Source organism: Hevea brasiliensis, unplaced genomic scaffold (genome assembly GCF_030052815.1).
Source record: "Hevea brasiliensis isolate MT/VB/25A 57/8 unplaced genomic scaffold, ASM3005281v1 Scaf139, whole genome shotgun sequence".
NCBI classification, from domain to species: domain Eukaryota; kingdom Viridiplantae; phylum Streptophyta; class Magnoliopsida; order Malpighiales; family Euphorbiaceae; genus Hevea; species Hevea brasiliensis.
In genome coordinates, this window is record NW_026614629.1 from 76,733 (window position 1) to 94,301 (window position 17,569).

Genomic DNA, 17,569 nt, shown 5'->3' on the forward strand with positions numbered 1-17,569 from the left:
AGACCTTTTACTTGCTTGTGGAATTTTAGGGTCATAGGCTTCCATTTATGAAAGCTGGGAACGAAAAATCTAGGAATTTCTCTGGATTGATTTCCCCCTACAGGGGTTTCATCAACGCTGGCCAATCGGCTTCCTTAGCCTTAGGTTGAGAAAGCTTAGTTTGATTTTCAAGCCCAATTCCGTTTCCGAATCCTTTTTTCAAAGGTTCCCAGGTCCGGATCCCTTTCTTCAAAAGCAAAAGAAGAGTTTCTTTATTCGCTTCAAAAAAGTTGCCGAATCAAAAGCCAACGAGCAACCTTGGTGGAAAAGGCCATAAAAGGGGGATGAAGCTGTTAATCGGATCGGGCACAAGCCCAAGGAATGAAGTCCGCTCAATGTATGTAGGGCGCCACCTTTTATTAGAATTAGGGGTAACCGCATCTAATGAAGCAAGACAATTCAATGAAGCAGTAGCCCGCTTCAGCGATAGCAAACTCTTTTTATCCTCCTTCTACTAGGGTTTTTCTCCTCTCCCGTTGGTCGAGCGTCTTCAAACCTTCGAATTCTATTGATCAAACCATGGCACTCGAGGGCAGAAGATAAAGATAAAGATTTGTCTTATTTGCCAATAGGCACACTTTTTCTGCGTCTTCTTAGGAGACCTTTTTGACCACTTTCCACTTTGAGTATCAGAATTTATTATTTATTCCTTTTCAAGAAAAACCATACTTACTTATGGGAAACGGAGAGAAAAAAGAGTGCCCGAGTAGGAGTACTGATATGGGAGCTGGTCCAGATCGGTCTGAAACTGAACTAATGGAATTTACATTATGAGAGAGGCAGGGGAGAAGAAAGAAGTAGGGCTAACCCGAGATCCCTTAGTGTAAAACTTCTTGCCGACATGGCGACTGGAACATTTCCATACTTTCCACACCCACTAGCTATTTATGCACCTTTCTAGTCGACATAGAATCCCTGAGTTTGCACAGCATTTATTCCCTAGAGCTTGGCTCTTTGCTTTGTACCCGACTTCCGATTCGTTGAACCCCGTTCTGACAAACATTTAAACTAGCAGTCCCCTTCACCGGGACTCTCTATTCACATTCACTGAAAGAGCGTGGTTCACCGCCTTGCCTCAATGTCGCAGACTCGAAAACTCTCCTTCATGCCCCTGCACGCCCATACTCATCCACACATCTTCCTTACTTTTCGTTCAATCCCTAGCAACTCCATTCTGATCTTAGGCTGGTGTTTACCGCTTCTTTAATTTCAACCGTGTCGTAGAACCTACTGAAGACTTTCCCTGGTCTTTCCTTTTCTCAATCGGAATGATGAATGAGTCCTATGCTCTCTTCCTCAGAAGCGAGACTCACACCTATTCGTCAGTATAGATTTCAGAAGGAAAGAGTTGACTCGAAGCACATATTTCCTTTCGCTACGCCCCTCCTTCTTTCCCTATCCGTGCTTTGATAAATGAGTTTCCAGGAAGTGAGTGACCTAATCTAATAGGAGTGACTGTGGCCAAGCAAGCAGAAGGTTACAGGCTAGCGGGGTAGTTTACTTTGATCCGAAAAGAATGGGATTGACAGCTTTGGTTGGTATTCGTAAGCCGAGATCCACTATTAAGTTAGAGAGTTTGGCATTGCATTGAGTAAGCGCTTTCAGGCAAATGCTTATATAAGAGAATCACGGGAGAAAGCAATTTCAGTTAACTCTGAATCTGAACTCAATGATTGCAAGTTCAAGATCAGCTTTTCAATGAAACTCTGCCTTTCCACGAAGCGCAAGCAGGAATCAGACATTCAAGGTACCACCTTAACGGACTCCTATCATCATAAGGATTAATTGAATACCATCATTTCATTCCCTCCGAGGTCTAACGATGAGAGAGTGCTCCGAAAATAGAAGAGCAAATAAGAATGATTTTGCCCACATGCTTTACTCCGCTAGCTTTCCTAAAAGATCTAGTTTCAAAAGGGGCTTTGATTCGATAGAGTAAGATACGGCTTTTGAAAGACTTTCAAACTAACTGGCCCTAGCTTGAAAAAATAAATATACCACCTAATACAACTTTCAATAACTATTCCTGCGCTTACCCTGCGGTGACACAGAACATAGAAAGGCTGGAGGAACAGGCATACTTTAAAAAAAAAGGAGGATTCACTTATTAACCCGCAATCTATTACCTATCAACTTATCCAAGCCTAGATTGGCTTCCTAGCTATGAACTCATACTAGATGGACTTAGCACTGTAATTATCCCTTGATCTATATGGATAGCTTCAAAACTGACTTGCTCTAGAGCTTTAGAACCCGTGGAACCTGCTATCCCAGATTTCAATATTGCTGCTTTTGCCCTTCCTTCACTCCTGAACTACTCACTTTATCCTCCAATGGATAAAATCCCGCTTTCAACCTATATGGTTATACTTTTCTCCTGCTTTTAAAGAAAGCAAGCCAGGGAAAGAAAGCTTCATTAAAAGTATGTACGTCCACGCCACGCGCTTTCCTACGGGTCTCCATACATTCTCTTCTTCATACTTAGCTTGATTACGATGTAATCTGACATAGTTTGCGAGTCGGTTAGTAAAGAATGGGATCATGCTGCCTTCTCTGCTTTCCGTTAATTTCCGCCCCCGAACATGCTTGCGGAGGTCTTTGTGGGGTCTTGGCCTACTCTCTGAAAGGAATTATCGTCCTCATCCTGCTTGCCTCAGTTAAGGCTAGCAAGCTAGCTCAAGAATGCCTCTTTATATACGCAATTGGTTTGACACCATCCCGATAACCCTGGTTCAACACTCATAAGGCTAACTATTACTATTGAACACCCCCTCCTTTCTAATGACTAGCATTGGCAGATATTAACTAAGACTAGAGTGGCTCCTAGTCTCTTTGTAGCGGTAGATCCCCAATAAGACTTAACTAAGTGGAATTGGGATCGAGGAAATGGGAGTTGCGTGATAGGGCGGGCCCTCCCCTGAGCTCCCCTTATAGAAGTAATGTAAGGATGACACGAGCTGCGGTGTTGTTTGCTGTTGCACCGCGCCGAATGAAAAAAAAGTCTTTCCCATCCATTTCTGGAGTAACCCTTCCAGGGTCTCTTCCTCCCATTATACAACAAACAAATACTCATCGGCCAAGCATTATTAGAGTAGCCTGAGGATTGGTTCCCGGCGATACGGTAAATGTTGAGCCATTTTCAACTCGGCATGAACCAATACCAATGACACGGTAATCACGATCAACCACTTTCCCTACAAAACAGCTCCCATGTTAGGACCATATAGTGCTAACAGTGCGACGACAAAACTCAGCCATTTGAAGATAGTTGGATTGATCAACAGGCAGTGCAGGCCCCACGAATCTGAAGTTTCGAGCTCAAAACCTTTCATGTTCCATGAAGTCCTCCATGGCTCGGCTCCTTAGTACATCTCTAATCTTTCTTGTCCCATTGACACACCTTTCCACATCAAGAGGATTTCTAAAGTAATTGAACCTAACTATAGGGTTCACTATAACATCTGTTGAAGCTAACCTTAATGAGCCAGTGGAGAGTGGACCAACAATATTCTCCATGAGGGTGGCCACCGTGAGATACAAAGGAGAGGAAGGTGTTCTGATGAAGACAGAGCGAGCAGGTGATGCAGGATTAGATGACGCTTTCGACAGCAGGAAATTGGCGATACTCCTGTGCAGTCTGAGCCGGGCCAGCAAACGATCGCGGATTCGATCGCAGGTGCTGTAGCACATGGCTGACTCCGAGTGGCCTACATATACATATAGAAGTAGGGCACCATGTCTGAAAGGAACTGTGGCCTACCCGCCCTGAGAGACCCCCTTCTCAGGAACAACCGGTAACTTAAGACCAGCGGATCGGGGAAGGGAGGATACGAGAGAGAAGACTATCTGGGGGTTGATAGTAATCTCATACCTTTCGGTAGTCTATTTTCGAGGTCATACACAATTACACTGTCCTCCGCTTCGGTCCGACATAAAGTAAAGGGGCCAACCCGAACACACAGGTTATCGCTACGCTTAGATTTCTGAAGAACAAGTAGTCCTTTCTTTACTCCCCGAACTTCGCATCGCTTGCTCTACTTCCCACCATATTCCATATTTCTCTACTCCTTCCTTTATAATCCTCGAATAGTAACTCGTGGACTATAAATCCCTTCCTTTTTTCTAAGTAGAGCCCTACTGGTCTGGTATAGTATAGAGCGAACCCTGAAAGCCGTATGGAGCCCTTTCGCATCGTCGGCATGCTCTCTTCCAGCTCCCCCTTTTATCCGTTTTCGAAGGAAGCCCAAGAGAGCGGGGCCTCCGTATCGGTGTCCTATACCCTTAGGCATGGCACGCCACCCGCACACAGACCAGCCCCTATGAAACCCCCTCATGCCAACCAGGGAGGGGCTCTCTCTGAACAACCAACGGAGCAGAAGGCGGTGCGGGAAAATCCAAGCGACAGAGCCGATTCTTAAGTACCCGGCCAGTATAACCTAATCGATCTAGTTAACTTCAATGATAGAAAGAATGCCTATCTTCATCTCCCATCGAAGGGACGTTCCGCTTGAGCCATTAATTCATCCCAATAACCTGTAATGAAGGAGACAGCGCCCGCCCGACTGTGTGGGTTAAAGATGCAATCCCCTACCAACATACATGGAAAGATCGAATTGAAAGCAAGAACATCAAGAACATAGGCACATCAAAACGAAGGAACTGAGACCAGGCGCATCAAAAGAAAGATCTAAATGCCGAAGATTTATTAGGAAGATCAGATTTCGAAAGTCAACGAGCGAGGCGCCGGAAGAAGAGAATTAGGAATAGGACTACTAGTAGAGCTGACCCGAAGCCCATCCCTAATTCGGAAGGTTATTCAAAGACCAATTTCCGCATGAAAGAAAGAAAACGGAACGAAGGACCCAATCGATCAACTTCTAGGAAAGGAAAAAAATAAGTACCGATCTTCGCGTCACCTCACCTCCTTCGGACCCTTGTCTTGCTTGGGCTAATTAGATATCCCAATTCGGAGTAAGCAGCCCGTTAATGAAAGTGCGATCCCATGATGTCGAGCAAGATGACTCGTCCCCTCACTAAAGATAGAATGACCGGGGATTGAACCTACAGTAGATAGATCAGAAGGAACTTCAATAGTAGGTACATCAAGAATGGAACCCTAAATACCGACGTGAAGGTGGATACCGAGAGAGAATCGAGCTGAGAACCCTATGACTGGCAGATGTACTGAACCTCGACCGGGAAAGCATTCGATCCCGCCGAAGATCGAGTAGGAAGAGAGGAGACGATCGTCTTCTCTCAGTTCGATGGCTTCATTGCAAAAAGTAGCTAAGTAGCTCCGAGGGTTTCCTTTCCCTTCTTACCTTGTTTATATGGGTATGACATAACCTGGGGGAAAGCTTGCTCAGAAGCAACCTGAGTTCACCGGAGAGAGCTCATAAGGCACCACCAAGACATCCAACTGTCTCAAACTCATGATTGATGGTGACCGCACTTTTACCATACCATAATAGGCTGGGCTGGGCGTCTATAAAAAACATCATGCCACCTGGTACGACTGGGGATTGAGGTTAGGTTTTTTTACTCTAGTAAGGAACTAGCGGATCACTTCAATCCAATAAAGTCGCTTGCCTGCCGATCCGAGGGGAAAAAGTCTCGGGCTTAGAGGTATGGATGGTCCCCACTAAGGCTTGCCTACTGCTTTGTTACCAGAGCTGGATCGATTTAATCTTTTCCTAGTACCCATGCTCCTATTACTACTTCTGCTGCTATTCTGACTCCCATGGATGGTTATGGTGGTTCCCCAGCTGCTGCTCCTACTCCTTTTGCTGGTGCCAAATCAGGTGACTTTGAAGTTGACGCTTGCCCAGTAGGCAGTTAGATGTAACCATGCTGGCAGTACTATGATAGCCTTAGAGCGCAGATGTCTCTGTCCCTAGGAACGTGATGCTTAGGTGCGAGGTTGAGATGACGGAAAGACAGAAGAGGATAAGCAGCTGTAAACAGGGCATGCCACAGCTGTCTTGGGCTATTGTCTTATAATACAATTACGCAGTGGTAGCAAGCAGCTCTTTAAGCAGCAGGTTTGAATCGATCAAATGTGAACTATGAGACGCTTGCATTTGCCGGGACATTATATGCTCTTTTTCTGTCGTCACACCAGGGATTTGACCCTGAAGTAGAGAGTAAGGGCTGGTCTTCATCTCAGAGGAAAGAAGCTGGCATGGGTGTCTCTTCATTGTAGTAGCTTTACCCGGACCGGCACGAACGGACTTTATTTGATCATCATTTTCTATGCGAATGCTCGATCTCCCGCTTGTGTTGAACGATCTCAAAACACTGACGGGGACAGGTAGATCTGTACCACTTTACGGTTCAACCCTCTTCTTGGTGACGGAGATAGGCAACTAGGATAGACAGGACGAGCGACAGCAGACTAATTAGCAAGGACAAGCGCAAATCTCTCTTGGACGAGCATGTCCACTAGGTAAAATGATGATAGGATACGACCAGCACACCTCGTGGCGGCCCATCTTCCGGTGTGGTGACATGACATAGCTTAGCCTTAGAGAACTTTTGATCTTAGCACTCTCGTGAATATGGTCAAAATGCTACCCTTCTTATTGGCGCATCGGATAAGAACAAGAGTGAAAAGGTATTTCGTGACATCATCGATCAGACCTGGCTTTTCAACTTCTTTGATTGATCTGCTTTGTTTAATTTGATTCAAATTCTAGCTATATGAGACTGACGTTATTTAGGACAGGAAGAGCAGAAGAGGGAAGGCGGGAAGGAAGAGAGACTGACTTTTTAATCAGTCTCTCTTTCTACGAGAGTTTGATAGGGGTTTTTTGAGACGCTTACACTTTTATTACGCTATCCTACCAGAAGGACTCAAACACTTTCGGCGCCAGAGCCATAGCAAAAGCACTGCACTCTGGAATCTTTTTCTTTCAATCTTATCTAACCATTTAGTTGATCTAGACCAAATAGAGATGACAGACAATTCTTATTCAATGAAACCGGTATTCCTAACGTAGAGCTACGGTCTTTCTTTTTTTACTCCTTTTTTAGTTTTTTAGGAGAATTGTCCAACTCTATAAGCACTGCTTTCTTTCCCTTGGCGCCCTTGTAGACTACTTACTATATGAGAGAAAAAGCTCTATTAGCGAATAAACTAGCTTTATAAAGTAAAGCTCACACTATAAATTTCTCATCATTGGAGGCGAGTTTTTCTCTTTCTATGTTATATATACTTGTATGTAACTATGGATAGTGACGATATTCAACTGGTCTCACCTTTCGATAACTTCCTTGGCAAATTGAAACTCATGTCTTTCCTTAATCAGTTACTTGCCCCCTTCTCCTACTATTGATTCAATTCCAAAGATGGAGGAAGTGTTACCCAGCGTCGAAGATAAAACCTTTTCCTCCAAGTCTACTATCTATCGTCAATCATTCTCTTCCTTTTGTACAGCTTTTAGTCAGCATGAAAGTAAGCGAGAGCAGGTAGTATGAACTAACGAGAACTATAGCTCTTAAAAGCATCGAGAAAGAGGAGTGGAACAAAGACCTTCCCAGTCTATCGGGACTCTACCTCTTTGGTTTATTCTTGCCCTGGGCTTAACTCTATGAATCCCGGGAATCTTTCCTTCGCTCTCCTACCCCCCCTTTCTTTATTCTGTCTAGGCGACATAAATGTCTTTCAATGGGTCTTATGTCACCTCTCCTATTGTCGTGAGCATGAAACCATCAAGAGTCAAAGCTGAGACAAGGCTAATCGTGATGTCTTACTCTATTATAATGGATACCCTCGCTTACTTTAAGCTGGGTTGCCCATGTTCGAAGATCTGTAGTTTCGATAGCAATTCCTCTTTGTTTACATGCTACCCTCACCCCAGGTAAACAGAACCCGTAAATTTTACTTTATCGGAGTTCCTTCTTTCTTTTGCCTCCCCAATCAGATCTAACTGGCTGGCACTCCCGGATTGGCTGCTTTCTTACTTCTTTTATGTCAACTAAGACATATATCAAAACGGCATGAAATGAAAGCCTACCTAACCTATAAAGGGTTTGTACCAGTACTTCTTGAAACTCCAGTTTTCCAATGCTTGTTTTCGTCCCCTGCTTGGCCAATTCAGATTCAACAAAGACCTTCCCTACTCAGTTTGTTTGCCAATGCGTGAACTTCTTTTTTTTCTGGGCAAAACCATGCTTCTTCCGCATCAACTGGTGATTCTCCCCTAAAGTTCAATCAGTTAATTAGTAAGTTCCGTCGCTCCCAACCAGTTCTTCTTCGACCGCGAGTGAACCATAGCCTTTTCCCGGAGATAGCCTTTTCTTTATTGTCAGGAGCTGTAAACAACATCTTCTTTTTGTTTACAGAGCTTAGTCCTTATTCTCTTCCTCTATCTAAGTGAAGAATTTCTTCTTCAATCGTTCTTCGCCAAGAGTTGTTTGAATCCAAGGAGAGTTTTCAAGTGGTCAAGCAAGTCCGAAAGTCATCGGGTAAGGTTTTATAGTTCCAGGTTAAACGTACTAAATCTTATTAGCTTATTGCCATTGGAGTGAAATCCTGTCCCAAAGTAGTGAGAGAAGGATTTGCTTCTCTTAAAAGAAATCGAATCTTAGAATAGAAAGACTTGGCTGAGGCAGAACCAGGAATAGCCATTTCGCTATCGCCTGCTAACTCGTTTAAAGAAAGTCAACCCATGCGCCAATCGACGGTTCCGAGTTCGTTCTATTAATATTAAAAGAAAAAGTAGCCGGGCTCTGTCGGGCGATTCCTCTTTGAGCGATTTGGCTTGGCCACTGCCACTAAATAAATAGTTTAGTGATGGCTTTTGACCAAGATAACGAGCTAGCCACAAAAGCTATCACTGAAAGAAGGTAACCCGAAGCAGACAAATGAAGTCGAATTGGCCTAGCCTAACGGTTCTCAAGAGAATTCCTAGTTCGTGCTAAGCTAAGGCTCAGCCCGGTTATAGCATTTGAAAGAGCAGCAGATTCGTTCACAAGATCTGAAAGCATTCGTTCCGAGTCGACAAGGGGCAGAAGAGCTTACTCAAACATTCCCATAGTCACAAACGAAAGCTTTGCCAAAGCAGAGAAAGCATCATCAACAGAAGACAGCGAACAAATTTGATCTACCAGAATGTAGATCTTTTCAATATGAAAAAGGAAATTAGAAAAGGTTCCTATAAGTTATCTCAATTACAAGTAAAATCGGTGCGAAGCGTTTTTGACTCGTTGAGCTTTATATGCTTCAAGCGCAAGAAGTCCGAAAATCCTAGAATCAGAATCCCAGGACAGTTACATTTCCATTCGTCCCTTCTATGCCAGTTCCCATCGATGGGATAAGGGTTTGGGATTTGGAGTTGAGGATTTGATCCCATCCCTTTATTTAGAGGGGAGTAACTTGACTTCAAGCCGAAAGCCAGTCAACCTCCGCACCAGAAGACGAATCCGAAGAGTCTGAAAGCAAAGATGCTTGACTAAAGCTAAACTAAAGGTAGGACTGCCTGGCAGCTCTATCTACTTTTTCTTTAGGAGCGAGATCGAAGTAAGAGGAGTTTCACGCTAATTGACTAACTATATAAAGTGGGGAACTAAACCAATAAGAATAAGGAGTGGCAAGAAAGAGAGCATCCCAAAGCCAAAGCAAGAAGAGCTGACTCTTGAACATGACAAATCGCTGAGTCAATTACGAAAAAGGAAGTTAGATTTCTGAGATGAGAAAGATTTCAATCCGATAAAAAGGTGCTCGCACCGATTCGATTACTTGCTGAACCCAGCCTAGCCCGAGATAAGGTAAAGGCTTGCCACCGGGATCATCCTGCCTTCCCGTTAGTTTAACTCGCGTCGAGTGGCAGTTTCAAGATCCACTTAGACTCTACCCATATAGTTTTGCATACAACAGTTAACAAGAATCCTATCATCCTAATGATAAGATCTTTTTCTTGCTATCTATCTTGCTTATATGGGGATATAATTGAATTGTAAGTACTTGAGATTCATTCTGCTAACTATCCTTTATTAAGATTAAGTCAGAATTCCCGCCTTAGCTGATCTTGACGGAGATTCTCTCTTTCTATTTTACATAGTACTACGCTCTACTTTCATCAATAGAGCTATCATTGGTCTGAATGCAATTCGTGGGGCATACCATCAAAAGGCCATCAGAATCATACAAAGGGCCATACATAGACATAGCATTCGATGCAACCAGTTGCCGCTGCAAGACTAGCCGTTCTTGAGTAAAGAGCAGCTCTTACCCTATTTGATGGTGAATAAGAGAAGAAGCTGCTGTTGAGGAAGCATCCAATTGCAATTCCAGAGTAATATCCCTTTTTGATTGTTGACAGAAGAGGGAAAGTGGAAAGGTGGAAAGGACAGCATCGTCATCGTCGCTTCCTTACTTCGGAAGCTCCTTCCTTTGCTATCATAGTTGTTATAGCTCCTCCCTCTGTTCACTCCTTTTCTTACTAATTGTAAGCTTTAGTAGTTTATCCCTTCCGAAGGGACTATGGCGCCACTGCTTTAGCTCTATCTACTATTCGAGCCGGGAAAACTCCGAAATCCTTTAACCGTCGCTCCTCCCTTGCTGTGCTTTCGGGCGCAGTTAAGTCCTTCTTCTTGGCCTGGCCCCTGACTTATTCACTCTCAAAGCTCAGACCCATTCTTACTTCAACACTAGCTTAGCTCGGGGATGAATCTATTGGGAGACCTTACTCGCGCTAATTTGATTTCCAAGCCTGGGATTGAAAGCCGTCATCCGAAGCTTGGATACCTAATCTCATTCCAAGCTCTATCTTTGAAGGACCGACAGAGCGCTAAGAAGGATCGGGTCAAGGCGATATTGAATCAATTCCCTCGCTAATAAGGAGATTTGAGGTGAATAGCGCATCTGTAAGGGAAGGCTCTCTAAGGCTACAGTCGCCAAAGAAAGCAAATGGGATTGAAGCTGAACTCCTAGTTCTCAGGCTAAGAACGAACGTAAGAAAGTAAGCCTACATCAGAAGACTTTCGCTAAAGAAGAGCTATTCTTGTGACAAGAGAAGGAATAGCCTTTTTCTACAGCAATCACAGCTTATCTCTTATAAATTTATTAAATCATTCCCCTAGTCGTTCTTTTTTAGAATTGCTAGTAGTTCACTCAAGAGAAATTTGAGATTGTGTAATGTGTAATAGGTACGTACGCGGGCGGAGCTGGAAAAGGGTCATCTCTTACTCAATGGGGCTATTTCCAGGTAGTATTCACCAACTCAAAGCCCGGTTTCGTTGCCACTGGGCTAGAGAATGCCATGGGATAGCACAATAGAATACCAGCAGTCAACCTTGTCTCATCACCACCAGATTGGGGAGTGATCCAATCCAATGGGTCACTGGTCCTTTTGAAGCGGATAGCATGCCCTGCAAGGTTCCGGAGAAGAGCCGCTTTGCCGGAAGGTATGGAGTGAACACCCAAGAACGAGATGAGGGACCACTTCACTTTGACTGTATTAAATGTATTAAACAACCAAGCGAGCAAGCCATCGAAAAGAAAGCGAAAGCCAACTCGCGGGAACAGCCTTTCTTAGAAGTCTTTTTCACCTGATCGATCGTATGTCTTAGCCAGAAACCAATGCTTTCCTCCTGCCTTCTCCTAGGGTGGTAAAGTCAATCTAAAAGCACAGGTTCCAGTTAAAGCGTAGAACACAAGGAAATAGGCAAACTCAACAAAGAATCAAGTCAGCCAGGTCGGATTTCGGGTTCACCTTCTCCTTTTGCCTTCTTCTTATGATGTAGTTGTAGAGGAACCAGCCACTACACTATAGATTTTAACATAAATGGACTTTACCTGGGATTTTTTTACCAAAGGGTAGTTCTTTTAGTCAGTGGATGTTACAACACATCAATCAGGCTTTGAGACCTAAGAACTCAATTTCGTAAGAAAATATGCCAGATTGAATGTCAATGCTCTCATTTCCTGAAACCAGCCCTCAAAGTAAAAAGCAGATATTCAAATAGCATATGTAAGTTTAAGATCAAGTTCTTCTGTTCTCTCAGTTCCTTTCATCCCCGAGACAATATATAAAATAAAATATCACATGTCGGTTAACCAAGGGTAAGGGTATACCACTTGAGGGCGGGGATTTCGTTCCTTCATCTAGGGATGGGAGATTCCGTGCTTTGAATGCTATCAATGCAATCAAGTTGTTTTCGACCTCCACTGATCTAGAGGTGCAACGAACGAGAGTGAGTCTACTGGCTCAGTGTGAGTACTATATACTTTCTTCTTCCTCTGAAACTCTTATCTTAGTCTCATATCTAGTGGCTCTTTCAGATAGTTCTCAGAGGTCATTGAAAACTATGCCTTCAAACTTATTTATCAATTCGAAGTAAAGACCGGCCAGTTTCACAAAGTCTGACTCAGGAATGGTAACCAGGCATCTGACAAAAGCTCTATGGAACCTCATAATGAATTGTTATCCTCCTACTTCTTTGCAGAACCAACTAATGGAATAGGAGAAGCGGGGAGATTGATTCGTTTAAGTTTCCGAAGTAAGTTCGCCTAGTTTTAGGTTTTAGCACCTTCGCTGTAGAAGCACCTCTTTCCGACGCTAAGCGCAAAAGGCACTCGAAGGAGTAGTGGGACCAACCATCACTACCATAGGGCTCTAGTGAGAAATCCTGCCACCTCATATTCCTATTTCCCCTCACGTGTCAACAAGCAAGTTGGGTGCTCTCCCTTAACGTGGTAGGACTCTGTTGCAGGTCTTGACGTTGGCTGATTAAAAAAGGGCATCCTCGTCGCAGCAAAGCAAAGCCCGTCTTTCTTAGTTTAGTCAAAAAACGAGACTTTCACAGGTCCGATAGGTCTTTCTACTATACTAGTAGGGTGGTTACCTTCAAATGCGTTAATTTGCCTTTTTAGACCTTCTTTGTCAACAAGAGCCAAAAACTTGGTCTTCAATCCTCAAAAAGAAAAGAAAAAATAAGAACTAAGCGAACAATTTTGCTTGTGATGATAATGTTGAAGTTAATGCTTGACATGTGGTGATGTGGGCTTCGTGTAGTTCTTCTATGGTTACTCACAGCAATATGTATCAAGACTGGTAGGCCTCAAATCGCAAAACTGATACATTTGACTCCCCTGCCCAAGCCTTCACATCCAAGAATGGGGTCTCCAACGCGGCGGCAGCAGTGTCATAAATGCCGGCTTTTACAGTAGAGAAGACCAGGAATTCTATCAGAAATTGAGTATCAATTGGGACCTGAGAGTTGTGAACGAGTCGTACGAGTGGGTTGAGAAGGCAGTTGTGTTTAGTCCGGAGCTTAGGAACTGGTAATCATCGGTTAGAGATGGGTTGTTGGAAGCTGGGGTTAAACCATATAATGGCTTCAGCTTTGATCATTTGCTGGGTACTAAGATTGGTGGCTCAACCTTTGCCCCTTCAGGAAGGAGACACAGTGCTGCAGATCTGGCTTGGATCGATAGGCTATGGAATAAACGGATGTAGGAAGGCTTCTTTGACCCTAGCCCTAGCGCTGAAACAAGGGAATCTAAGCATACCTTTGCCGGGCACGGTCTCTTTCCGATTCTTCTTCTGGCCTTAATCTCTTATTCGGGACTTCCTTCAATTCCAGGGAGGGACATACAACATAGGACAGTCAGGCTATCAGTTAGCTGCCTCGAAAGAGAGCGGTTGGTTGAATAGGTAAAAGCGACGGATTGGAACCGTCGGTTAATGATACGATTGGCTAGGCAAGTAGAGTTACCTCAGCCAGCCTGCTAACTTCCTAATAATGTTGGTTAGCTAGTGTCATTTTGTTATGTAATTTTTTCGGCAATTGCCGAACTACAAGGGCAAATAAATGAATAAATTCATAATGTGCTTTCCTTGATTCTTACTCTTTCTTAGAAATAGGCGATTCTCTGAAGACCCTGTCCTCCCCATCTCCTCTTCTAAGGCTTCATGGAGATTGATCGACGAATCTCAAGGATTTGATTTCGATTCCTTTTCAATTTCTCTATCTCGGACGGAAATCGATCATTTATTACGATGAATGACTTTCCCTCCTTTGTAGCAGTCCATGCCCTTGAGCCAGCGCTCTTCTCTGCGGATTAAGGAGAAATGACAGCTACGTCTACCATATATTGATGCTGGTCGGGCTCCTGCGATGCGACGAATCAAAGGCAAGGAAGTTGGACGGCATTACACTAAGACATAGGAGGAACCAAGCCCATTTACTACTTACTTTTGGACAGAGCGTGACACGACTTACTCACTCACGAAGTTCAAAGTGAAAGGGTCCCTTCGAGCCGGCAGAAAAGGTAAAGCTAGAATCCTCAATTCGTACTTCTGGAAAGAAAAAGCCAGCAATCACTAAAAGAAAAGATAGGAAACCTGCGCACTTCAATTTAACCTGAATTAACGAATGGCAGCCTATGACAGGGCTTACCAATGCAACTCCGAAGGCTGACAAAATATCTTAAATAACTCGCCTGGGTGGGCTACTCGTCTTGAGGGATAGGCAAGACCTACTCCTTAAGAACATATTTAGTGCGGTGTTCTTTCCATTCGGCATGCCGATAGGGAACGATCCATATTCAATATAGTTAGTAATCCAATTTCTCTATTTTATGGCTGCTAGCTCAGTCTTGGAGCGTGATGCAAGCTCTGCTTTCGGGCTTTTGCTCACTCTGAGCAGGGTAGGGTGCTCTATACCTTATTTATGTAATTTTCTGCTTTTAGCGGATTGGATGCTTTCGATTCCTTAGCAGAGCTAATTCGATCTTCTCCTTTCTCTGGGTACGGTACAAAGAAGACCAAGTGGATGGAACAACCCGATGACCCAATCGACACAGTACCGAGCCAGAGCAGTCTAACAAGGGACAAGAGACTATTTGTTCACAGCTTCACATCCTAGTGCCAAGGTGCCCAGCTAAGTTGGAGATGAACCGCCTCAGGTAATTCACCTGTCCCAGGAATCTTTGCAACTGTTTCTTGTTCTGGGGCGGCTTAGCCTCTAGAATTGCTTTAGCCTTGTTCTGATCAACTTCAATTCCTCTTTGATGAACCAGGAATCCAAGAAAGTTTCCAGCTTTAACTCCGAAAGCACACTTGAGAGGATTGATCTTCAGCTGGTGCTTCCTCATCCTCTGGAATCCTTTCCTCAGGTGTTCCACATGATCATCTGAGTTTGTTGTTTTCACAACTATGTCGTCGATGTACACCTCCATGAAGCGACCGAGCATGTCATGAAAGATGGCGTTCATAGCTCTCTGGTAGGTAGCTCCGGCGTTCTTCAAACCGAAAGGCATGACCAGCCATTCGAAGGTACCAATGGAACCTGGGCACCTGAAGGCGGTCTTGGACACATCCTCTGGAGCTATGAAGATCTGGTTGTAACCTGAGAAGCCATCAAGGAATGACAACAACTCATTCTTGGATGCCGCATCTATCAGCATGTCTGCAATGGGCATCACGTACACATCCTTTGGCGTGGCCACGTTCAAGTCTCTGAAGTCAATGCAGACTCGAAGCTTCCCGTTCTTCTTGATCACAGGTACTATGTTGGACAGCCACTGTGTATACCTGGTAGGTCTAATGAACTTAGCTTTCAAAAGCTTCTCAATTTCTTCTTTGACTTTCAGGATTACTTCGGCGGACATTCTCCTAGGTAACTGACGATGCGGCTTGAACTCAGGCTTGATTGGTAACCTGTGCTCCACCAAGCTCCTTTGTAAGCCAGGCATCTCGTCGTAATTCCACGCGAAGCAGTCTTTGAACTCATGGAGTAAGTCTACTATTTTCTTTTTCAAATCTTTTCTTAACAGAGAGCTCACATAGGTGATCCTCGGTTCCTCAGGTGTACCAAGGTTGACTTCTTCTAGAGGATCCTGTACTCCTGTAAGCACGTCATCAAGCTTTGCAGGTGCAGGTTCCAGGTCCTGAAGCTGCAACTCTTCTGAATCCTCCGGTTCCACTTCATATATGACCTCAGCTCCATCAACATCCAAGGTCTCCTCTGTGATCATCCTGTCAAGAACATGCTGCATCTGTGCTCTAGCAATGGCAGCTGCAGCTACTGCCAGCTCATTATCTGTGTAGGTCGACTTAATCATGGAGCTCTTCAATGACGGGCTCCTCTCTCGGCCACTTATACGGCACGAGATCAAGTGTACTGGTAAGTCCCTCCTTAGCTGATACCAAAATTACATTTAAAATATTACACCTCTTTAGATATACAAAAAAATGTAATTTATTAAATGTAATTTATTAAATTACATTTTTTAAAAAAATTGACTTTTCTATTTTACGTTGTCAACCCTCTTTCTTTTAACGGCCGGTTGTTCGGTTAAAGGCAAGGAGCGTAGCAGCCACTATGAATGGCAAGGAGGAGCGTAGCCTATCGTAGCCTATGAATAAGATCAGTTACCATTAATAAATGGTCAAAGGCCAAGATCAGAGCTACAAGAGAAGATGAATAGTCCCGAACAAGCAAGCAAGCCTGAAAGCATTAAAGGCCAAGGAATGAAAGCATTAGAGTCTTTCTCCCCTTATGAACCTGACACTTCTCTGACATCAACCAATCCAAGCCAACTAGTGCCAAGGAGATGGGAAGAAGGACTGCGCCCCAGGTAAGAGGGGTGAGTCTAGAACAACAAATTCAATAGAGGCATCGCGAGATGAGACTTCAAGCTATAGAAGAAATTAAACTTAAGAAGGAGTATACATGGTCGCTGCATCTGAAATCATTCGTTCACCCGTGGAGTATTAGACTTGTTCTGCTGCAATAAAAAACTTTTAAGTATAAGAAATAAGTCTTTCAATCATTCGGCCGATTTCTTATCCTTCATTTGAAGTAAGCTGAACTTCAAGTTAAGTATAAAGTAAAGCAAAGGGGCCCGCTTACCCACTCCCCTTTCCCCCCATTGCCGATGCCTTTTAGTTTAGTTGCCCCATTGGTAGCACTCTTCCCAGTTACTTTCCTATTGGAGGGTCAATTGAGAATGGCAAGAAGGTGAAAGGAAAAAGCTTGCAACATTCTTAGCAATGGAAGGGGCAAGTCTTTAAACTAGTTCAAATAGCCCTAGCTAGATGACAGCCATCAAAAGGCCTAAGCCCATATAATATAGCCTCGGCCTGCCAAAATGATGTTCAGCGGTCTCTACCCAAGTAGCTGTGGCCCATGATCCAAAAGACCCGCAACTAGTTAATCATGCTATCCTTACCTTCTAACTAACCTCTTCGATTTCGCTTATCCTAACAGTGATTGATTAGGCGTAACTGTTGAAGCTGGTTATGCAAAGTTAGTTAGGTTGTTCACACAGGCAGTGTGATTCTGAGGGTGTATTTGCTTCACAAGGTAGTTAGTTTGCTCATTAAACAGGCATGTATAGTACTCAACTGCAGAAAACTAGTAAGGATTATGCCTGTCATCAAATTCGTGCCGCATGGCGGGATTACTCTACTTCTACTCTATAAATAGAAACTCGATAAGCCTTCGAGCTCTAAAAGAAAATAAAAAATTTTTATAATTAGCGCGGTATGGCAGCTCTTGCAGTTTCAGAAAGGCTTTTTCA